The sequence below is a fragment of the Macrotis lagotis genome, chromosome 1 (genome assembly GCF_037893015.1).
Source record: "Macrotis lagotis isolate mMagLag1 chromosome 1, bilby.v1.9.chrom.fasta, whole genome shotgun sequence".
NCBI lineage: Eukaryota > Metazoa > Chordata > Mammalia > Peramelemorphia > Peramelidae > Macrotis > Macrotis lagotis.
Window position 1 is genome coordinate 448,551,784 of NC_133658.1, and position 26,274 is coordinate 448,578,057.

The following is a 26,274-nucleotide window of genomic DNA, read 5'->3' on the forward strand; positions in this document are numbered from 1 at the left end:
ACCTGAAAAAGTATAACGCACTTTGGAGGAGGAGGAGGACCTCGGTTCCAATTCCACCCAATATATTGAACCCTCTGAGAAACTTCCACATCTAATTTACCTCATTTCTAAAATAAAGGGCTCCTTCCAGTCCTACCTCAAATATCAAGTAATTTACTGCATATGTAAAATGTGTTGCAGGGCTTAATATATCGATTCTCTTATTTTTTCCTTCTCATTTTAAATTAAAGCATTCATTCTTCCCACAGTAAATTAGGGTAAAAAAAAGGAAAGAAAATCTTCATATATATATATAGAGAGAGAGAGAGAGAGAGAGAGAGACAGGACAGACTTGCCAAAAGAATTTCCACATTGACAATGAATGAAAATATATGTCTCATTTGCATTTTAACTACAAATCAAGCCATCTCTGGTCCTCTGAAATAGTACTTTTTGCATTGATCACAGTTACAAAGTCTTCCAAAATTATTTTTTCTTCATAATGTTATTATAATATAAACTGTTCTGGTTCTCACTTCACTCTGAAGTTCATAGTGGTTGTCTCCATTTTCAGGCATTCACTATTTTGTCATTTTTAATTTTTATTGTAATCATATACCATAATTCATTTAGTATTTCCTAATAGGATACTCCCTTAATTCCCAGAATGGTTTTTTTTTTCCTTTTGGTTGCAAAATTTAAAGCACCATATCACTGTTAGCTGTTTGTATTGTTTTGTTCCCTAGCTTTAATCATCTGTAAAATGAGGGAATTAGTCCAGACAGCTTCTCAGGACCATTCTGATCACGGTTGCAAAAAGGTAACTCTGGAAGTATGTCTAAGATGGAAATGATAATCAAATTTCCTTACGTACAGGTGGCTGTTATGGCTCCCCCCTACATGTAAACCTTAGGCATTTTTTATTAAAAGTACAAAATGGAAGAACAACATCCTGCCTAGAGACTGCCTAACTTTCTGCTATGGGTGAAATGTACAGGACAAACTTGGACTGGAAGAAGCTGATTTGAAATTGAGGAACTGGTCTTTATCTTGATCTTTGCACTTAGTTTTGTCATCATCTAGCTTATATTAAAAGTTGTAAGATACCTCTACTTTTGAGAGAAAAGCTACTAATCCTAAATTTTGCAGGAATTCTCTTGGAATCTTCTCTGAACCTAAAGAGAAAATGGGCTCCAGGCAAAACTAGATCTGAACTGAAAAAAAAATTCCCACAAGGGAAGCAGCACATGTAACAAAAGAGGATGCTTAATACTTTGTTAAAGAGAAAAAAAGATCAATTACCTAGTACACCTAAGTACCCTTCTTTATTTGTTCATCAATCAAAAAGCATTTAAGTTTTATCAGATTGATATGGGAAATTAGGGATGCAGGGAAATATAGTAATTGGAAATAAATTTTGTAATCTTTTTCTGCACTGTTAAAAAATTCTGTAACCTTATATATTGAGAACTGATCTTTGTAACCTTCTCTGTAAAACATTCCTCTTCACTTCTGCTTTGACTCTGTGCACTCACCAGTGTGTCAAGCTAGATGCTAGATTATTCAAATGAGATAGTACCAAGTAAAGGCTCATCCTACAGCCTTACCCTTACAGCAATTTATTCAATACAAGATCCAGAATATCACTCCTCCGATGGATCCTGAGAGAGTACTTAAGGACTGGATCTTTTTGTTTGTTTGTTTGTTTGTTTGTTTTGTTTTTTCTTTCTCTCCCTCTTAACAGCCCTTACTTCTCTGACTTCTGTTATTTTAGTTTTGACTCTTAAATTTATTACCTTTGCTTGATAGACTTTGACTCTATCTTAACCTTATGGTCTGTAACTTGAAGAACTTTATTTTTCTTAAATTTATGATCTTTAGTTTGATGGTCTTTGATTCTCTCTTAATCTTATGGTCTATAACTTCCAAAACCTCAAGTTATATCACGTAGCTGGCTTGATTAAATTGCTAAGGCCAAAACCACGTGACTTTTAAGAAACTATTAGCTGTCTCACACTTTTTTTTGGCTGTAATATCTTTTAGGGGTTTTTTTTTTGTTGTTTTTTTAAAGGTTTTACAAGGCAGTGGGGTTAAGTGACTTGCCCAATGTCACACAACTAGGTAATTATTAAGTGTCTGAGATTGGATTTGAACTCAGGTCCTCCTGACTCCAAGACTGGTACTCTACACACTGTGCCACCTAGCTGCCCCTTTAATATCTTTTTTTAATTAAAGATACTATTTGACTTTTACAATTAACCCCCAATCTTACTTCCCTCCCCTTACCCCACCCCGCACAAAAAAGCAATCTGTCATTCTTTACTTTGATCCAAAATGAGTGCCATAAGAGAGAAATCATATCCTTAAGGAATAGACAAAAAGTCTAAGAGATAACAAGATCAGACATTAAGATATGTTTTTTTTCCCCCTAAATTGAAAGGAATGCTCCATGAACTTTGTTCAAACTCCACTGCTCTTTATCTGGATACAGATGGCACTCTCCTTTGCAGACAGCCCAAAATTATTCCCAAATGTTACACTGATGGAATGAACGAGTCCTTCAAGGTTGATCATCACTCCCATGTTGCTGTTAGGGCATACAGTGTTTTTATGGTTCTGCTCATCTCACTCAGCATCAGTTCATGCAACTCCCTCCAGGCTTCCCTGAAATCACATTCCTCCTGGTTTCTAATAGAACAGTAGTGTTCCATGGCATACATATACCACAGTTTGCTAAGTCATTCCCCAATTGAAGGACATTTACTTGATTTAAAATTCTTTGCCACCACAAACAGGGCTGCTATGAATATTTTTTTACAAGTGATGCTTTTACGCTTTTTCATCATCTCTCCAGGGTATAGACCCAGTACTGGTATTGCTGGGTCAAAGGGTATGCTCATTTTTGTTGCCCTTTGGGCATAGTTCCAGATTTCTCTCCAGAAAGGTTGGATGAGTTCACAGCTCCACCAAAAGTGTAATAGAGTCCCAGATTTCCCACAACCTTTCTAACAATGATCATTGTCTTTTCTGGTCATATTGGCCAATCTGAGAGGTGTGAAGTGGTACCTCAGAGAAGCTTTAATTTGCATTTCTTTAATAATGATTTAGAGCAATTTTTCATATGGCTATGGATTTCTTTGATCTCCTCATCTGTAAATTGCTTTTGCATATCCTTTGACCATTTGTCAATTGGGGAATGGCTTTTTGTTTTAAAATTTTGACTCAGTTCTGTGTATATTTTAGAAATGAGTCCTTTGTCAGGATCATTAGTTGTAAAGATAGTTTCCCAATTTACTACATTTCTTTTGATCTTGGTTACAGTGGTTTTATCTGCACAAAAGCTTTTTAATTTAATGTAGTCAAAATCATCGAGTTGGTTTTTGGTGATGTTCTCCTTCTCTTCCTTAGTCATAAACTGCTCCCCATTCTATAGATCTGACAGGTAAACTAGTCCTTGATCTTCTAATTTGCTTACTTTAATGAGTTAGAAAAAATTGTAAGTAAATTCATATGGAGAAATAAAAAGTCAAGAATTGCCAGGAGCTTAATGAAAAAATGTGTAAAAGAAGGTGGCTTAGCCCTACCTGATCTAAAATTATAAAGCATCAGTCATCAAAACTGTTTGGTATTGGCTAAGAAATAGAGTGGTGGACCAGTGGAATAGACTAGGTGTAGAAACAGGAGATGATTATAGTAATCTGCTGTTTGATAAACCCAAAGAGTCCAGCCATTGGGATAAAAAAAAAACTCCCTCTTTGATAAAAACTGCTAGGATAATTGGAAGTTAGTATGAAAGAAACTTAGATTAGACCAACACCTAACACCCTTTACCAAGATAAGATCCAAATGGTTACAGGACTTAGACATAAAAAAACAATACTATAAGCAAATTAGAAGATCAAGGACTAGTCTACCTGTCAGATCTATGGAAAGGGAAAGAGTTTATGACTAAGGAAGAGAAGGAGAACATCACCAAAAACCAACTCGATGATTTTGATTACATTAAATAAGTTATTGATCATATCAATAGATGCTGGAAAAGCTTTTGACAAAATACAGCATATATTCCTACTAAAAACACTAGAGGATGGGGAGAGGCTAGAGGTATTCCCAATAAGATCAGGGGTAAAACAAGGATGCCCATTATCACCACTACTATTCAATATTGTATTAGAATTGTTAGCTTCGGCAGTTAGAGAAGAAAAAGGAATTGAAGGAATTAGCATTGGGAAGGAAGACATAAAACTCTCACTCTTTGCAGATGACATGATGGTATACCTAGAGAATCCCAAGCCTGGAAACAATTAGCAATTTTAGCAAAGTTGCAGGTTACAAAATAAACCCTCATAAATCCTCAACTTTTCTATATATGTCTAGCAAGATACAGCAGGAAGAGCTAGAAAGAGAAATCCCATTCAAAGAAAACTCAGACAATATAAAATACTTGGGAGTCTATTTGCCAAAACAGACTCAGAAACTTTTTGAAAACAATTATAAAACACTTCTCACACAAATTAAATCAGATTTAAATAACTGGGCAAATATCAACTGCTCATGGATAGGTAGAGCTAATATAATAAAAAGGACAATTCTACCAAAGCACTACCAATCAAAATTCCAAAAAATTACTTTAATGAGTTAGAAAAAATTGTAAGTAAATTCATATGGAGAAGTAAAAAGTCAAGAATTTCCAAGAGATTAATGAAAAAAAGTGCAAAAGAAGGGGGTTTAGCCCTACCTGTTCTAAAATTATATTATAAAGCATCAGTCATGAAAACCGTTTGGTATTGGCTAAGAAACAGAGTGGTGGACCAGTGGAATAGACTAGGTGCAAAAGCAGGAGACGATTATAGTAATCTGCTGTTTGATAAACTCAAAGAGCCCAGCTATTGGGATAAAAACTCTCTTTGATAAAAACTGCTGGGAAAATTGTTAGTATGGAAGAAACTTAGATTAGACCAACACCTAACACCCTTTACCAAGATAAGATCCAAATGGTTACCGGATTTAGACATAAAAAAAAACAATACTATAAGTAAGTTAGAAGATCAAGGACTAGTTTACCTGTCAGGTCTATGGAATGGGGAGCAGTTTATTACTAAGGAAGAGATGGAGAACATCACCAGAAACCAACTCGATGATTTTGATTCCATTAAACTAAAAAGCTTTTACACAGATAAAACCACTGTAACCAAGATCAAAAGAAATGTAGTAAGTTGGGAAACAATCTTTAAAACTGATGATCCTGACAAAGGACTCATTTCTAAAATATACAGAGAACTGAGTCATATTAAAAAAAAAAATGCCATTCCCCAATTGACAAATGGTCAAAGGATATGCAAAGGCAATTTACAGTTGAGGAAATCAAAGCAATCCATAGTCATATGAAAAATTGCTCTGAATCGTTAATTATTAGAGAAATGCAAATCAAAGCTTCTCTGAGGTACCACCTCACACCTCTCAGACTGGCTAATATGACCAGAAAGGATAATAATCATTTTTGGAAGGGTTGTGGGAAATCTGGGACACTGTTGGTGGAACTGTGAACTCATCCAAACTTTCTGGAGAGAAATTTGGAACTAAGGCCAAAGGGCAACAAAAATGAGCATACCCTTTGATCCAACAATACCACTACTGGGTCTATACCCTGAAGAGATGATGAAAAAGGGTAAAAACATCAATTGTACAAAAATATTCATAGCAGCCCTGTTTTGGTGGAAAAGAATTGGAAATCAAGTAAATGTCCTTCAATTGAGGAATGGCTTAGCAAACTGTGGTATATGTATGTCATGTAACACTATTAGAAACAAGGAGGGATGAGAATTCAGGGAAGCCTGGAGGGATTTGCATGAACTGATGCTGAGTGAGATGAGCAGAACCAGAAAAACACTGTACACCTTAACATCAACATGGGGGTGATGTTCAACCTTGATGGACTTGCTCGTTCCATCAGTGCAACAACCAGGGAAAATTTTGCACTGTGTTCAATGGAGAATACCATATGTATCCAGATAAAGAGCCATGGATTTTGAACAAATTTCAAGGACTATTCCTTTTAATTTAGGAAAAAAACAGATATCTTATTGTCTGATCTTGCTATCTCTCTTATACTTTTTGTTTCTTCCTTAAGGATGTGATTTGTCTCTCATCACACTCAATTTGGATTAATGTACAACATGGAAACAAAATAAAGACTGATAGACTGCTTTCCGTGGTGGCAGGGGGCGGGGCAGGGAGGGAAGTAAAATTGGGAAAAAAAATTGTAAAACTCAAAACTGAAACAAAATCTTTAAAAATTAAAAAAAAAGGAGATCCAAGTTGGTAGTATCTCCCTGTTAACTTCCTGCCAACTTGCCCAAACAGTGTTTTCTCATATTTCATAATAATCATAAAACAAGTCAAAAATTTCATTTAAGAAAAATTAAAACAAGACTTTCCTACTTTTCTTACAGCTTACTCCCTTCACCTACTCTAAAGATGCGATGGCAATGCCTTCCTAGCTTTCTTCATACAAGCCATCCCATCTCCTCCCAGTTTTGTGCTTTTTAACAGGCTCTCCCAATGTCTGTAATTCTATCTTCCTCTTTTCCCTGGGTCCTAAATTCTCTACTCCTACCAAATTTCGACTGAAATCTTACTTTCTGCAAGTTCTTTCCAGGTCCTCCTTTGTCTTAGTACCTCCTTTTGAGATTATTTCCAATTTATCTTATTTGTAAGAAATTGTTTCCATCTTGTCCTCCACTTTTAGCTAGTGAACTGCTAGAGGATAGAGACTATTTTTGACTTTTTTTTGCATCTCCAAAGTTTAAAAATATATTTGGTATTTTAACAAGAAACTTAAATACTACTCTTGCTTTTATTTGGAGAAATCAAACAATATTTCTTCTCATAGTTTGGTCATAACTGTCAAGCATGCAAGAGCCAGCTCTTCAAATTAAAGCTGGGAAAGTGCCTCAGGGAAAGGGGAGGCTTTAAGGTTTTGTTTGAGTGAAGAAATCACCAGCTTCTGTGACCCAAGACAAGGTAAGAAAGTCTAAGATTTTAATTCATAGGTTGCTGCAAAAATTTACAGGTTACTATAAAAAACGTTCACAAGTTCACAGGTTACTACAATTTACAACCATCTACAAAAGTTCACAAGGTACTACAAAAAGTTTACAAATTAGGATCTTTGGAGAAGCAGCAGAATACTGAGTATCAGAAGAAGTAGTGGAGTACAGCAAAGAAGACAAAGTCACAAGCCAGACTAGTAAGAGACCATCAAGAACTGAATGATTAAAACATCAAAGACTGAACTGGTGAGAACATCAAGGACTGGGCCAGTGAGAACATCAAGGATTAGGCTGGTGAGAACATCAAGGACTGGGCTGGTAAGAACATCATCGAGGACTGGGCTGGTGAGAACATCAAGGACTGCATTGGTGAGAGTAGCATCAAGGACTGGGCTAGTGAGAACATCAAGGCCTGGACTGGTGAGAACATCAGGGACTTGACTGGTGAGAACATCAAGGACTGGGTTGGTGGGACCATCAAGGACTGGACTGGTGAGAACACCAAGGACGGTTGAGTGAGGAAAGAGAAACAGTCACAAGATGGTGACTGGGCTTAGATCAACATGGAACCAGCATGGAGAAGAGGATGGGAGAGTTTGGGGGTTCATGCTACCTTAAAGAGTGCTACCCTCCAAAGGAAGGTGAGAAAACAGAATATATATAGTAAAGATCCAACTCCATCCTCTCCCCCAGCCCCTAACAGCTGGCTAACTTCACAGGAAGACAGCTGAGGAATGAGCCAACTCATAAGGAGAGCTTTTAAGGAAGGCATAGGGACACACAGACTTTGAAGGTCTTTTAGTTTGAGACACAACTTTTACTAAAATATCTGAGTCATCACTCCCTTCCCACCTTGCCCCCTCCCCATCCTAGGTTTTGGGGGACTATGCCTTTCTTTAACTGGACAAGTCACATGGTCTCTCATATCCTGACTTCTGATGGTGTAGGCCTCCATTTTTGGGGGGATATGACTCTAATTAGACACCCTTGCCTCCATCATGCCTGTGTAATTCTCAACTTGGAGAAATATCAATAAATATGAATGTTTGGGTTTTTTTCTGAAGTCACACTTGTTCCCAAGGGAGGTGACCATCTTCCAGATGAAGAATTAGCCTATTAAGGAGGACTTTGGCAAGATTCTTGCCATCATGACTAAGAGAGAAACACCCTGTTTCTCTGTCACATGACAATCTTTTCCCTTTCTCTTTATAGAGATGGACAGTGGAAGCATCCTTGAATTCCTGGGGGATAACTATCTCATGCCATATACCTGGAAAATTTCAGTCAGTTTTTGTATGAGCAATGGGCTTCCCACCTTGTAAATCTCAGCTAGAATAGAATCAGTACCAGGTACTTTATCATATTAAAAGAACCTAATGGCATTCAAAACCTTGTCTTCAACTCGAACTTTAGCTGGCAACAGATTGAGTTCAACTTGAGATAAAGGCTAAATGGCTTCTGCATTGATTGAAATGATCTTTTTTTTTTAGATTTTTTTCAAGGCAATGGGGTTAAGTGGCTTGCCCAAGACCACACAGCTAGGTAATTATTAAGTGTCTGAGGTAGGATTTGAACCCAGGTACTCCTGACTCCAAGGCCGGTGCTCTATTCACTGCGCCACCTAGCCACCCCTGAAGATGATCTTTTAAAAACGCTAGGGGGTGAAACTCTATGGAAATGTTCAGCCTATGTCTCCAGGATCATATCCCTATCATTAATCAATTTTATTCATCAGCACTACTTATGTCTTTGACCTATAAATAGCCTTCAGGGCATCATTGTTACTATTACCCTGGATTGTTATTATCTGCATAAAACTGAATTTCATCTGCATTCTTACTGAGTCAAGAACCATGCATCACTCTAAGCTTCACTTGTACTTAACTTTTGATGGAATTTAATGCTGCTTTCTTAAAAATGAATGAACTAGGATAGCCAGGTGATGCAATGGATAGAACACTGGCCCTGGAGTCAAGAGGACCTGAGTTCAAATCCACCCTCAGACACTTAATAATTACCTGTGTGACCTTGGGCAAGTCATTTAACCCCATTGCCTTAAAAGAAAAAGAATGAACTATCTTCCTGGTAAATCCCATGGAGTTCTTATTTTTCATTTAGTAGCTTCTGCATTTTTCCCATCATTTTCATCAAACCAAACTTGATGTTTGTCAGTGATCTGACCCAGATGATCAAATGCAGTGCAATATACCAAATCTCTGAAAGCTGCCCACACCTTTTCTGCTTCACTATTGCCAACTGTGTGTTGGCTCAACTTTTCTCTCCAAGCTAGCAACAAACTGTTCCTGCTCAGAGAAGCACCCTTAACCTCTTGAATTAATTCATCTGGTAGTCATTTTGCTTTTTTAGGTGAATGTGAATATTTAGCTTTAAGAGGATAAAACTGATCAGCCCAGCACTCTTTGTCATTTTCACATCCTGTCTGTCTCTTCTCCTTACAATTTCATAGTCTATTAGAGTCTCTGGTCTCATGTAGGGAGAATGAATGTTATTTTAGGAGGAACAGTTGCTCATTTTGATTTAACCTTCTATTTTGTGTCCCTTAAATATGGAAAACAAAGAAAAAACATTTCCTAATGATAATTGACTTTCATTGATAATATCCTTTCATCATAAGTTTAAGTAATCAATCACAATTAGAATGAAGATTTAACTTATAAAAGTTACCACAAAAACCCATAAAACCATAACCATAAAAAAAAAATTGGAGGATCATCATCCTGCTTTACTTCTCCTTGGAAAAGCAAGTATCCTGGGTGTTGAGAGGTTGAGAGTAATGCTGATTCATGGAGATTTGCCAAAATACTAAACTGGAGGAAACATATGTTTTTGACTGAGGAGTGAAGGAACCTTGTCATGAGGACGAAATACAGGATATTTAAAGAATCAAGTTGGTGCTTTGAAGGTCTGATGTTTTCATTGTTGAATGGCAAATTTAATTGTTTATTTAGTGCACTGAGAAGTTTTACTGGTATATAGTCAGTGCTAATAAGCATATACAACAGTAAATCAGTTTTACACATGCCCTCTACTATTTTCTAAAACCCTATGAAAAAGCTCTTTGAGGGCAGAACCAAGATGGTGGAGTAAAGGCAGGAATTTGCCCAAGCTCTTCCCCAAACCACTCCAAATACCTTTAAATAATGACTCTATGAGACAAGCAGAACCAGAAGAACATTGTACACACTAACAGCAACATGGGGATGATGATCAACCTTAATGGACTTGCTCAATCTATCAATACAATAATCAGGGACAATTTTAGGGTACATGTGAGGGAGAATACCATCTAAATCCAGAGAAAGAACTATAAAGTTAAAACAAAGACCAAAGACCATTACCTTCATTTTTTTTAAAAAAAAGTTGTCTTATGTACTATATAATTTTGCTATATTTAGTATTTTATTTTTTCCTCAAGGCTGATCATCACCCCATGTTGGTGTTACAGTAGACAATGTTCTTCTGGCTCTGCTCATCTCCCTCAACAGCAGTTCATGCAAGTCTTTCCAGGCTTCTCTGAAATCCCATCCCTCCTGGTTTCTAACAATAGTATTATATAACATATATTTATATATATATATGTACATATATGTGTGTGTGTGTGTGTGTGTGTGTGTGTGTATCACAATTTCTATACCCCAACTGATGGACAGTCACTTGATTTCCAATTCTTTATGGCTATACATTTTTAACCTACACCAAGTAACTTACTTTCTCAATGTAGGGTGGGAGGAATGGAGAGAATTTGGAACTCAAGGTTTTGGAAGTAAATGTTGAAACTTGCTTTTGCTTGTAGTTGGAAAAAGTAATAAAAATGCAATCCTCATACACTGAAGAGGAATTGAGTCATTTCTCAGGTGGTCTCAAGCAGGTGTTTTTACAGCTTTAGTTTGTCTTGTGAAATACTGAGGAATTAAATTTTGGTTAATATTCTTTGGTACCAAATGAATTAAAAATCTTATCAGTACTGATGAGACAATGCCCTTCTCTGAGGCCCTTTGGCTTCAGCTTGAATCAAAGACTTAAATTTTTAAAGGAAAATTAAATCAAATTTAAGAATTTGATTCGCTGAAATAAAGATTAGAATGTGTCTTATTTGTTGTGACAGATGGATTTGCTAGAAAGTGTTTAACAACCAAGTCCTCAATGTACTCATGACATATTCAAATTTAATTTGTTTATAACCCACACATGTTTGGGTCCATCTGATTCATCTAATATGGAATATCCCTTAAGGGGCCTTTATATGATGTCCAGATCACCTAACTTGGAGGCCACTATATCCCTTACCGTGTCTTTTTGCTTCTCTTTGTGCCATTCTTATCTGCTGTGTCCAGAAGGTAAAGATTACATAGGCATCATGAACTGAACCAGTGAAAGGGAGATGACTTTTCTTCCTCTCTTTTGTCTTTTATATCAACTCAGAGAAATTCATTTTTGTTCTGTCTTTTATCTTTCTCAGAGGATCTGATGTTGAGAGAAGGGAGTAGAACCAAGAGAACAATGTACACATCAACAACATTATGAGATGAACAATTTTGATGGAAGCAGCTCCTCTCAGCAGTCCAGAGAGCTAGGACAACTGTTTGTGAGTAGTTATGGACTGTTATCCCCATCCAGAGGAAGAAAAGCAAAACAAAACAAAATACACAGAAAAAAGAAATAACCCTTCTGAATCCAATGAACACTTCATAAAAATTATCTCTTATGTATCTCTTTCTCTTAATCCTAATTCATCATGCCAAAAATTACTAATTTGTAAACATGTTTAACAAAATATGTATGTAAAATGCTAACCTGACTGTTCCCTGCTGAGGGGAGGGGGGTGGTGGGAAATTTTGAAACTTGGAAATGTACATATACATATGGATGAAAAGAAAAAATTCTTTCAATGAAAAAAAGTCTAAATGGGGGATTTGGCAAACTATAACCAAGGATAAATCCTGCTGCCATAACTAACTAAAGATGATTTTTACATGTTTACATGTTTAAATATAATAAAGCTTTATTTTATTTTAAATAGTATTTTTATTTTTCTAATTACACGTTTTGAGAGAGTATCCCCCAAATAAGGAGAGGTCTTCACAAAGTTTTGATTTGTTAATCTTCGCAGAGTTTGTCCTAATGAAAGACAAATATTACCAGAGGTTTGGACCTTAAGAAAGAATAAAACAGAATTAGGTTAGCATTCATATTTATTGAGGCCACTGGCCCTGGAGTCAGGAGAACCTGCATTCAAATCCGGCCTCAGACACTTAATAATTACCTAGCTGTGTGGCCTTGGGAAAGTCACTTAATCCCATTACCTTGCAAAAAAAAAAAACCCTTCAGAAAGGGTCAAGAAATAGTTGGTATGTTGTTTGCTCCCTGATAAGTTCAGGAAAAATGCCATGAATAGAACAGAAGTCTGTATCCAATGTTTGTAGACATGATCAAGGCTTTTGATGCTGTCAGTCATGAAGGTTTATGGAAAATTATGTCAAAATTTGAATACCTGGAGAAGTTCATCAGTATTGTACGTTAGTTCATGATGGCATGTTCTTGGTTAGTGGATGAAGCTCTCCTGATTTCTCAGTCATCAATGGAATGCTTTTTTATTTATTTTCTTTCTAGTTTTTTTCAGTTACATGCACAATTCATTGATTTCCTCTTGCTTTATTTTATTTAAAAAGGCATTTAGAGACATAAAATTTCCCCTAAAAACTCCTTAGAGTACATCCCACAAATTTTGATATGATGTCTCATTGTTATCATTGTCATTAATGAAATTGTTGATTATTTCTATGATTTGTTCTTTGATCCACTCATTCTTTAAAATTAGGTTATTTAGGGACCAGCTAGGTGATACAGTGGATAGAACACCAGCCCTAGAATCAGGAGAACCTCAAGACACTTAATAATTAAGTAGCTATATGACCTTTGGCAAGTCACTTAACCCCCATTGCCTTAAATAAATAAAATGTTTAAAAATACTGTTAAATTAGGTTATTTAGTTTCTAATTAATTTTTGGTTTATCTTTTCATGGCTCTTTATTATGTGTAATTTTTCATCATGATCTGAAAAGAATGCATTTAATTTACCTTTCCATATTTGACTATGAGATTTTTGTGCTATAGTACATGATCAATTTTGAAGTAGATGCTTTATATTGCAGAGAAAAAGGTATGTTCCTTTCTGTCGCCATTCATTTTTCTCCAGATGTCTATAATATCTAAAATTTTATTTCCCTTATTAACTTCCTTCCTGTTTATTTTGTGATTAGATTTATCTAATTCTGAAAGAGGAAGTCTGAGGTCCCCCATGATTATGTTTTTGCTCTCTATGTCCCCCTGTAATTTGTTTAGCTTCTCTAAGAATTTGGATGTTATACCACTTGGTGCATATGCATATATATTTAATAATGATATTACTTCATTGTTTATGATGACTTTTAAGAAGATGTAGTTTCCTTTCTTATCCCTTTTAATGAGATCTATTTTTACTTTTTCTTTGTCTGAGATCAGAATTGCTACCCCTGAAATCAGAATTATTTTACTTTCACTGAAACATAATATATTTTGCTCTAGCCTATGACCCTTATCCCGTGTATATCTCTCTATTTATATATTGTAGAATTCTGATTTTTAATCCATTCTGCCAGCTGCTCCCATTATATGGGAGAGTTTATCCATTGACATTTACAGTCAGTATTATTAACTCTGTTTTTCCCTACAAATTATCTTCGCTCATTTATAGTTTTATCTTTCCTTTCCCTTTATCCCTCCTCACCAGTGTTTTGCTCCCTTTCCTCTTTAACTTTTCTTTTTAATGTTAAATGAAACTTTAGTTTTACTTTTGCCTTTCCTTTTATCAGTTCCTTCTTCCCCTTCCTTTCCCCCTTCCCCCTTTACTTCCCTGTAGGGTAGGATACATTTTTTTAAAATTAATTTTTGAACTTTACAATTCCACCCCCAATCTTGCTTCCCTCTCCCTCCCCCCACAGAAAGCAGTCTGATAGTTTTTACATTATTTCCAAGATATACACTGATCAAAATTGAATGTGTTGAGAGAGAAATCATATCTTTAAGGAAAAAATAAATATAAGAGAAAGCAGAATTGCATAATAAGATAACATTTTTAAAAAAATTAAATAGTCTTTGGTCTTTGTTTAAACTCCACAATTCTTTCTTTGGATACAGATGGTATTCTCCATCTTAGATACCCTAAAATTGTCCCTGATAGTTGCATTGATGAAATGATCAAATTCATTAAGACTGATCATCAATCCCATGTGGCTTTTATGGTGTAAAATGTTCTTCTGGTTCTACTCATCTCACTCAGCATCATTTCATGCAAATCCTTCCAGGCTTCTCTGAATTTCCATCCCTGGTTTCTAATGGAACAATATATATATATATATATATATATATATATATATATATATATATCACAATTTGTTCAGCCATTCATTCAATTTCTAGTTCTTTGCCACCACAAACAGAGCTGCTATGAATATTTTTGTACATGTGAAGTTTTTACCCTTTCTCATGATCTCTTCAGGGTATAGACCAAGTAGTGGTATTGCTGAATCAAAGGGTATGCACATTTTTATTGCCCTCTGGGCATGATTCCAAATTGGTCTCCAGAAAGGTTGAATGAGTTCATAGCTCCACCAACAATGTATTAGTATCCCAGATTTTCCACATCCCTTCCAACATTGATCATTATCCTTTCTGGCCATATTGGCCAGTCTGAAAGGTGCTTTAATTTGCATTTCTCTAATCAGTAACAATTTAGAGAAATTTTTCATATGACTATGTATCACTTTGATTTCCTTATCTGTAAATAAATTGCCTCTGCATAGGTAGGATACGTTTTTAAACCCAATTGGGAATGTATGTTATTTCCTCTATGGGCAAATCTGATGAGAATAGGATTTACTCAGCTTTTCACACCCTCCCTTTTTTCTCTTTACTATAATAGGTCTTTGTGCCTTTTCATGTATTGTTATTTATTCTATAATTACTAGTCTTCTACTAATAAAGTCCTTCTTTTCATGTCTTGATTGTTTTTAATCCTATCTTGTACCTACACCCCCTATCAAAATACACTCCTTTTATTTGTCCTGGTAGAAGTATGATTCTCCAGGGTTGATTGATTGATTGACTGATAAGTCGCATTGCCTCATAGTTACTTCATACCTACAGTCTCTTTCCCAATATACTCCTCCTTCTATCCCATTAGAAATATTTCTCAAGAGTTATAAATAATACCAAATTAAAATCAATTTATACCACACACTTTTTTCAGTAATCACTGTACAAACACGTTCCTCATGTATTTCTAAAGCACAATTATTTATACCCTTTCCCTCTAAGTACTTTCCTCCAGAGCAAGATAACTTCGTGATATATTTATGTTGAGACCCTCTAAGTACACACCCTCCCTCTGTCCTAATAGAAATATAATCCTCATTCACCAAAGTGTCAAGTAAATCAAGATCATTTCATGATCTATTTATACCCACATGCTTTAAATACAATCCCTCTAACTATATTCAATCCTCATGACCTAAATTATTAGCTAAAGCATTGTCACTTTCATGGTCAATCTAGACCCACCCTCTCTCTAAGTATGTTTCTTTTAACTATCCTAAGAAATAAAATTCTCAAGAGTTACAGCTATTGTTTTCCCATGTAGGGATGTAGATACTTTAGTGGAGAGCTTCCAGGCAGATGTGCCCTGAGTGCTCAGTCCACAGAAGGTAAAGGAGTAGAGGGAGACAGCTGAGGTCTATCTGTCCCTGGAATAGGACTCTGGGGCCCTGACCACCTTCAGACCTTGGTCACAGTCTAGGCCCCCCCCATAGAGCAGAGACCCCCTTCCCACAGCCCCATGGCAGAGGGGTGAGCTTGTGGTCATTCATAGACCAGGAGAGCAGTCAAAGCCTCACACACTGAGGTCCTTGTAGGGGTGTCCCAATAATACACAAAAGCTCAGGTAGCACCCCAAAACCAGGCACAGACTGGGGAAATGAGTAAACAGAAAAAAAAAGGAACCTGACCATAGACAATTACTTTGGTCCCAAGGAGGACCAAAATATTCAATTTGAAGATGATAAAGTCCAAGCTTCTGCATCTAAAGACTCCAAGAAATATAGAAGTTGGGCTCAGGCAATGACAAACAAAAAATATTTTGAAAATCAAGCAAAGAATATAGAAGAAAAATTGGGAAAAGAAATGAGAGAGATTTCAGGAAAAAACATGAAAACTAAGCCAGCAGCTTAGTCGAGGAGATCCAAAAAAATGCTGAAGAAAATAACATGTTAAAAACCAGCTTAGGTCAAATGGATAAAACAGTTCAAAAAGTTATTGAGGAGAAGAATGCTTTAAAAAGCAGAATTGGTCAGATATAAAAGGAGATAAGAAATCTCTCTGAGGAAAACAAATCCTTCAGAGGTAGAATGGAGCTAAAGGAAGCTGATGACTTTGCGAGAGACCAGGACACAATAGTTCAACACCAAAGGAATGAAAAAATTAGAAGAAAATGTGAAATATCTCATTGAAAAAAACAACTGATCTGGAAAACAGATTCAGGAAAGATAATTTAAAAATTATTGGAATATCTGAAATTCATGATCAGGAAAAGAGCCTTGACCTCATTTTTAAAGAATTCCTACAGGAAAATTACCCTGATATCCTAGAAGTAGAGGGTAAAATAGAAATTGAGAGAATCCACCAATTTCCCTTGGAAAAAAGATTAAAAACACCCACCCCCAGGAATATTATAGCCAAGTTCCAGAATTCCCAAGTCAAAAAGACAATATTACAAGCAGCCAGAAGGACACAATTTAAATATCATGGAGCTGCAGTCAGGATTACCCAGGACTTAGCAGCATTTACATTAAGGGCTTGTAGGGCTTGGAATATAATATTCCAGAAGACAAAAGAGTTTGGAATGCAACCAACAATCAACTACCCAGCAAAACTGAACATCCTCTTCCAGGGGAAAAGATGGACTTTCAATGAAACAGGGGAATTTCAAATGTTCCTGTTGAAACAACCAGAGCTGAACAGAAAGTTTGACCTTCAAATACAGGACTCAGGTGAAGCATAGAGAGGGCAGATGAGAAGGGTAAATTATGAGGGACTTAGTGATGATGAACTGTGTGTATTCCTGTATGGAAAGATGATACTGATAGTACTCATATGAACCCTCTCATTTAATAGAGCAGTTAGAAGGAGCTTTTATAGATGAGGCACAGGAGAAAGCTGGATTTGAAGATACAATATATGGTAAAAATGGAGTCAGTGGGTGGAAGGGAAATGTACTGGGAGAAAGAGAAAGGAGAGGTAGAATAGGCTAAGATATTTCATGTAAAAGATATTTCATGTAGCTTTTGCAATGGTATGGAAGGGGGAGAGGCAAGGGGGAATGAGGGAGCCTTCATTCTCATTGGAAATGGCTCAGAGAGGAAATAGCAAACACACTTAATGGGGTATAGACATCTAGAAGACAAAGGAGAAAAGAGGGACAGGGGGTGATGAAGCATAGGAGAGGATAGTCAGATATAACATATTTCCTTTTTAACTTTTTGCATGGTGCTGGGATTGGGTGGCCTGTCTGGGACCACAGGGCTGGGTGGTTGCTGGGTCTCTGGGATAGGATGTAGGCTTGGGGCCTCTTGGCCCCAGGGCTTGTGCTCTGTCCACTGTGCCACTTGGCTGCCCCACAGCACATTTTTGAAGAGGGACAGAGTGAAAGGAAAGAGAAAATATAATAGATTGTAGTGGGGAGGAATGGATAGAGGGATTTACAATCAGCAACAGCAATTGTGGAAAAATATGGAAGTAACTTCTATGATGGACTTATGATAAAAAACACGATCCACCTGAGAAAGAGTTGATAGTATCAGAACACAGATTGAAACACATCTTTTTCTCTTTCTTTTACTTTATTTCTCATGAGATTTTATATTTTTATGGGGGAGAGGGTATTATGTTTACTCTTAAAACAAGAATATTTTATTAATGTGTAAATAAAACTAAATAAAATCTTTAAAATAACACATATTCTGCACTTATATCAGTTTTATTGTTCCTGGAAAAATTAACAGGAACTAAATGGGAGGTGGACCTTAAGGAAAGCTAACAAGTGTGTGGTCTGATCTGTAACCTCCCTCCTTCCCCCTTTATTGACCACAACAGAATTATGATTAGGAAAGTTCTCTTATATTCCATATATGTATTAGGTGAAGTTTGCTAAATTGATTATAGTTCAGAGAGTTTTGCATTCCTTGACTAATTGAAGTTGACTAAACCTATACTGTATGCATATGGACTTCCTAGGACCCAGACTGATTAATCAGTGATTCATTAAGAAATGATTTGTTAGTCAGGGTCTAACAATAGGTCAGTCCCCACAGTATACCTATCTAGAGCATTATTCCAGTCATGCATTTCAATCTGTCATGTCTCAGTGACTGATACCAATGAGTTCAAATTGACCCCTTAAGTTAGGACCTCTAATTCTTTTTTTTTTTTATTGTCTCCACTTTGGGTCCTGGTGTATATAAGACCATGGCTTTCTCCTACTGATTCCTTTTCTTGGATTTTGTCTCTTGTGAATGTCTCAGTTGTTGTTCTTTTTTTTTTGTGACTGCCCTCTATAACTTCTAACTTTGGGAATATACATAAGCAATCTTCCTTCTCTTTCATCCTTTATAGTGAAAAGATTTGTGATTAGATTTTCAAAATACAATGTTGTCAACTTACAGTAGGTGTGCTCTTTCTCTGATTAGGAATATATCAACCCTACATTGTATACTACAGGGATTGATAAACTATGACCTGAGGGCCAAATCTGATCTGCAACCTGTTTTTCATTGCTTATGAGTTCAGAATGGTTTTTACATTTTAAAATTCAATAAAACTGTAAAAATGTAAAATCATTCTTATTTTGTGGATGATTAAGAGAAAGTTGGAGTTGGCCCATTAGCCATAGTTTGCCAACCCTTACTATGATGGAAATAGCTAGAAATATGGAAACCAAGATGGAGAAGCCTTTAGAAAAATGTGTATCGGGGCGGCTAGGTGGCACAGTGGATAAAACCTCAGCCCTGGAGTCAGGAGTACCTGGGTTCAAATCTGGTCTTGGACACTTAGTAATTGCCTAGCTGTGTGGCCTTGGGCAAGCCACTTAACCCCATTTACCTTGCAAAAACCTTAAAAAAAAAAAAAAAGAAAAATGTGTATCAAAAATTACTGATTTACCCCTATTTGCTTTGCCTTTCTCTAAATAGTGAGATACCTCTATTTCAAATTAATGTAAAATATTGGAAATAAGTACAAAGTAATGGAGCAAAATATTGGAAATAAAACAATTAAGTGCAATATTTTCTTATAATACCTTTGTACTTAGAGCATTCCAAAAAATTAGAATGATTATAAATTTTTGAAAATTATTTTAAATACATAGGATATTGGAAACCTAGATATAATACTTTAGTGTTATCATGAGACAGCCAGCTAAGTAATTAGAAAGTACATACTTACATGGAATAAATTCCTTTTTAAAACGTAATACTGCCTTGCTGTAATTAGTTTGTATTTCTACATATAGAAAGATGTATTTCACATTGTTCAGCTGAAATACTTTTATTATCAAACAAGACACTTCAATAAAATTATTCAATGGAATTATACCACTTAGGGAGTCCATGTTGATTTTGGATTGCAGAAAATCAGTAGAATTCTGGGCTGTCTGTAGTCATTCTGATCTGTATTTAACTACTAGCCCTAGATGACTCCAGAGGAGAAAGTAAGGTTGGTGACTTTGCAAAGTACTTCTCCCTTAAATCCAATTCATTTATAAGCAATGACATCACCTCCCTGATATCAGTTTTTTTCCCCCAGAACCAAGGATAAACAATAACAACAACATGTTATCACTAGGAACCTAGAAATATAGAAATAGTTAGAATATAGAATATCTAGAAATCATATTAAGATCCTTATAAATAGTTAAATATCTAATTTGCTCTCAGGTTGTTTTGTAATCTAAATAGGTAGATAGTTCTAGTTAAAGGTAACAAACTGAGATATTTTAAGGTGGAAACACTGTATCTTGGTTAAATATAGTTTTGCTATTATATTTTATCTTCTTATTAGAGTTATAACTTATTTCAGATTTCTACAGAAAACCAGAATCCGAAACCTAGTAGAATAAATATATATTAGCATTAGAAAGCTTTATAGCTAATAAGGAATCATGCATATAACAAATATTTTGATTTTAAAATATTTAGATATTTTGTTCTAATTCAGTTTGTATCTCCCTAAGTAACTAGGTAATATAAGTTATTTAGAGCTATTATTGAATAATCAATTTAGAAATTATTACTAGGAAATAAGATAATTCAGGACATGTACTTATATAATAATATTATACCAAGAGTGGTTTGAGAGCTCTAGTTGGTGTTTGTGTGGTTGAAAATAGCTGGAATACAGAAAACAACAAGAAAAATTCAATATTACATTGTTAAGTTAAATAACTAACTAGAAATCATATATTTAAGTATAATACATTCTCTAAAGTATACTTAGCTCCAATTGTTTTATGATGCAATAAATAACTAAATACTTATATTTCAAACTAATGGAGATAAATATTAATATTTGAAAATGATATACAAGTCCTGCTACAGAGTTCCATTTGATGTTGAGTTGCTATAAATATTTGGCATTCCATGGGGCAGCTAGGTAGCACAGTGGATAAAGCACCAGCCCTGGAGTCAGGAGTACCTGGGTTCAAATCCAGTCTCAGACACTTAATAATTACATAGCTGTGTGGCCTTGGGCAAGCCACTTAACCCCATTTGCCTTACAAAAACCTAAAAAAAAAATATTTGGCATTCCAGAAAATTAATCAGGAAAAATCCAATATGTTAATTTAGAAGCTAGACAGTTAAATAGTTCATGTTCATACCTTAAATATAACACATTTTCAAATATCCAACTATTTTGCCTCAATTTGTATTGTATTGCTCTAAATAATAGCTATTTATATCTCTATCAAGCAATAAAATATTATTGCTAGAAAAGAATGCATTAACTATACAGATTTTGGATGAAATTGTACATCATCCCACAGGAGTTTCAACTGATGTTAGATTGCTGCTAATATATAATTTTAGTGAGGCAGATGGTGGCAAAGTGTATAGAGCCCAAGGCTTGGAGTCAAGCAGTCCTGAGTTCAATTCATCCTCAAGCATATTGGCCTTTGCGGACATACCCATGACACTGCACCTCTGTTTGCCTCAGTTTCCTCAACTATAAAATGAGAATCATAATAGAACCTTCCTTACAGGGTTGTCAGGAGGTATATTTGTAAAATGAGGTAATAATTATAAAAAGTGCTTACCACAGAGTCTGGAACAGTGTTTGTTTGTCATTCATTTTCAAATAAGACCATGACATTGGGGAAAGGGGGTGATGCCATGACAAACACATGAACTGGATTTGAATGATGGGGGCAGTGCTAAGTCATCAGCCTCACTTTCTCCTCCAGAGCCATCTGGGTCCAGTGGCCAGATATGAATCAAGAGGACTGGAGATAGCTCTGGATGTGAAGCAATCAGGGTTAAGTGACTTGCCCAAGGTCATACAGCTAGCAGGTATCTGAGGCTGGATTTGAACTTCCTTTCTCCTGAATTCAAGGCCAGTGCTCTATATACTTCACCACCCAGATGTAAATGTTTATTCCCCTTCTATGTAGTTATCTGAAAATATCTTACAAAATTAAATATTAGATGTTTTTAAATGCCTGTCTAGAGGATTGTGGGAAAGTAGCATCTAGGACACAAAAGATTCCAAATTCTCCACAAACAATTCTCTAGAGCTAAGAGATTCACCTCTCTAATCAGGGATAAAAAGAATCAATTCCACATTCCCTGATTCAACTCAGAATAACACATTCCATGGTCCCAAAGTTTCCCCTCTTTCCCATAGCATGTCAAGTGAAAAAGGAAAGACATCATGACTTTTATTTCATAGCATACCATCCTTTTAGTTTTAGTGAGAGTATTTAGAGCCAGTTACTCACTCTTGAGGACAATTAATGCCTTTTAAACTGAAGAAGTCAAAGTAAGCCATAGAGAGAGAAGATTAGTAGGGACTGAATTAAACCCAAGAAACCAGACAGAAAATAACAGATAGTAACACCCCCCCCCCCCACAAGATTGCTGAAGGATTTAAAAATCAGCACTGAGGTGTTCCTACAGAGGGATGACTTATAAGATACTGAGGGATAATTTTGCAGAAAAAAAGTCCTTAAAAACTATGGTTTGTGTTGAAGGAAGGAAAAAGTACTTCAACCCAATCTGAGTGTGAGTGCTAGGGAGTTTGTATTCATCACAAATTTCTGCTCCAAGTTGGACTAATAAGTCTCCAGTGGATAGAGCACTGGCCCTGGAGTCAGGAGTACCTGAGTTCAAATCTGACCTCAGATACTTAATAATTACCTAGCTGTGTGGCCTTGGGCAAGCCACTTAACCCCACTGCCTTGCAAAAAGCTAAAAAAAAAAAAATCTCCATTGACTAAGGGAGCCCTGCCAGTTCCCAGCACTGAGATGGAGAATGTTGGAGTGAAAAGAACATGACTGACCAACAGGCTCCCAGAAAGTCATCCTGTCCTTGCTGGGCATCCACCAGTAAACTGATTTTCCCCATGCAAGGCACAGAGGGACCTAGTTCCAGCCATCAGGATGAAGATATGCGCAGTTTGGATCACATGCTCATGGAAGATGCTGTTTATTTGTTTCCCCGCACTTGGTACATGTGACCATGTGACCAGGACACGCCCAGGACACAGTCATAGATGGTGCTGATCTTACATCTATTTTTTTCTGTTCTAGATAGTCCTAGCTCCTCATTTTGATCTGAAGTGCCAGATACCAACTCTGGAGGTCCTTCCACTCCCTTTACAGAAGGGTCACCCTCACCCACTTTTTTTTTAAGGTTTCTTTTGCAAGGCAATGGGGTTAAGTGGCTTGCCCAAGGTCACACAGCTAGGTAATTATTAAGTGTCTGAGGCCAGATTTGAGCTCAGGTACTACTCCTGACTCTAGGGCCAGTGCTCTATCTACTGCTGCCCCCTCACCCACTTTTTGAAGCAGCCTTTGTAATGCCCAAAGATCTGAGCCAGAATCTTTTTGAGCTGCCAAACAATAAGGACCTCCATGTCTTCACTTTCACCAGATTGGACAGTGATGCCCTCTGTCTGCACCAAGTTGTCCTCAGAGTCAATAGACTGCATTTCATCCCCCAAAGGATGCCACATTCTCCAAGCATATCACTGCTTCTTGATCTGGGGGTCTATGTTCATTAGCCTTCATTTTCATAAGCTCTTCTTGATGAAAGGCTGTGGAGGAAAAATGCTGGCAGAGTTAGTAGAGTTGGGCACTATTCCCTACTTGGCTCAAGAGAAAATGCAGAAATTCTTACAATCCAAGCACTTTATGCTGCCAAAATAATTTTCCCTATTCTTGCAGCTAGGTTCAGATCCTGTAGGGGAGGGGAAGGAACTCTTCCCAGAAGTGGAATATGTTCCTGGGACTGCTCAACCTCCTCAGGAAGTCCATCCTGAAAGAAGCAGTTGCAGTTGGGTACTCACATGATAAAAGCTGCCAACATGCCTCTTCCACCTGCAGGGACGGGGCCCAGGTTCCACATCCCAGTTAACTTCAGGTGCCCTGTGAAGCAGTGGTGGCTATGATGTCTCCTGTGTCTCCTAGGCTGAGGGATTGAGATGGGTAACTGTGACAATCCTCTCCAACAGCCCCCAAAAGTGAAATTCTGTTTTTTTTATAGAGTTATTTTGTTAAGTCTTTTGGAACCTCTTTTATCAAACTGTTAATTATTCTCCTTTCATAATTTTCTTGCATCACTCTCATTTTTCTTTCTATCTTTTCCCCTACCACAAATCTCTTTCCTTAACTCTTCCAGGAATCTTTGTTGAACTTGTATCCAACTAACATTTTTCTTTGAGGTTTTTGTTTGTAGCTGTTTATCTTCTGAGTTTATATTTCGGTCTTCCCAAACAACTGAGTAGCTTTTCATGATCATATTCTTTTTTTATTGTTGTTTGCTCATTTTTCTAGCCTATTTCTTGACTTTGTTCACCTGGGGATGAGGAAGCACTGTCCCAAGCTTCAGCCTTTTTCATGTTTTTTTTTTCAGAGTTAATTCTGGGGGTCTAAAAGTTTTTGGTGCTTCCAAGATGATATGGAGTGGGGGTGGGGTGAATTCACAGCTCTTCTGATCTGCATTTTGGTCTTTACCTCCTACCCTACAACCACAAGCATCAGAGCTCCTCTTGGTTCTGCAACCAAGGGCCCCAGATCTTCTGCAGTCACAAGTACAAGTGTCGTTTCTGCCTTGGAGCTGCAACTAGGGCCCCTTCTTCCTTGTGATTGACTATAAGTTTTCCTCTCTGCCCTGGCACTGGGACCCAGAACTGTGCTTGTGAAATAGAGCTACCAATTAGTGCCAGCTTTACCCAGTGTCAGCAAAGGGTCCCCAGTCATTTGTTTCTGATAAGTTGTCCAACTCCCTACTATCTCTGGGCTGACAATTCCTGAAACTGCTGCTGCTGCACTCTCCCAGGCCTCTGGCCACCCCCCGAGACCTCCTGCTGGGGCTGATAGTGTGCCCTGGGACAGTTCCCAACCCAATGTTTACACCTCTCTTGTTGACCTCCTACATTGTATTAGGTTGGAAAAGTGTCTCAATCTGACTTTTTGTTGCTCTGCTACTTCAAAATTTGATTTGAGGAATTATTTTAAAATTTTTTGGAGAAGAATGTTGGGAGACTTCAACTGGTGGCTGCTTCTTGTCCACCATCTTGGCTCTGCCTCCCTCCTTGAACCAATTGGAATAATTCTTTTTTTTAAAGAAAGATTTCATTTATTTTGAGTTTTACGTTTCCCCTAATCTTGCTTCCCTCCCCCCAGAAGTCAGTCTATTAGTCTTTACATTGTTTCCATGATATACACTGATCTAAGTTGAATGTGATGCGAGAGAAATCATATCCTTAAGGAAGAAAAATAAAGTATAAGAGATAGCAAAATTACAGAATGAGATAACAGTTTTTTTTCTAAATTGAAGGTAATAGTCTATGGTCTTTGTTCAAACTCCACAATTCTTTCTCTGGATACAGATGGTATTCTTCATCACAGATAGCCCAAAATTGTCCCTGATTGTTGCACTGATGGAATAAGCAAGTCTATCAAGGTTGATCATCACCCCCATGTTGCTGTTAGGGTGTACAATGTATTTTGGTTCTGCTCATCTCACTCAGCATCAGTTCATATGAATCCTTCCAGGCTTTTCTGAATTCCCATCCCTCCTGGTTTCTAATACAACAATAGCATTCCATGACATACATATACTACAGTTTGCCAAGCCATTCCCCAATTGAAGACATTCACTTAATTTCCACTTCTTTGCCACCACAAACAGGGCTGCTATGAATATTTTTGTGCAAGTGATGTTTTTACCCTTTTTCATCATCTCTTCAGGGTATAGACCCAGTAGTGGTATTGCTGGGTCAAAGGGTATGCACATTTTTTGTTGCCCTTTATGCATAATTCCAAATTGCTCTTCAGAAAGGTTGGAGGAGTTCATAGCTCCACCAACAATGTATTAGTGTCCCAGATTTCCCACAACCCTTCCAACACTGATCATTGTCCTCTCTGGTCATATTGGCCAGTCTGAGAGGTGTGAAGTGGCACCTCAGAGATGCTTTAATTTGCATTTCTCTAATAAGTAATGATTTAGAGTAATTTTTCATATGACTGAATCGCTTTGATTTCCTCAGCTGTAAATTGCCTTTGCATATACTTTGACTATTTGTCAATTGGGAAATAATTCTTGATATTAATCCTGGATCTTAAATAAGTTTCACAGAAATGGATATTGGCATTTTAGCCTAGTATGGATGATCCTGACCTGTGGCAAATTTTGATGATTGTTAAAAGTATCATTTATGCAGTGGCTTTGATTCCTGTTCCTGTTCCTATTCATATTACTTTGTATCTAGAGACCCCTTTGTAAATGGCAAAGATATGTTATCTCCTGACACATAGACCAGATTTTAAGACATCAGTGGTTCTATAATGGCACTACAATTATTTAAGTAATGGAAAGTCTTCTAGACTGTAGGACCTCGCTAGCCTGGTCCAGTGCA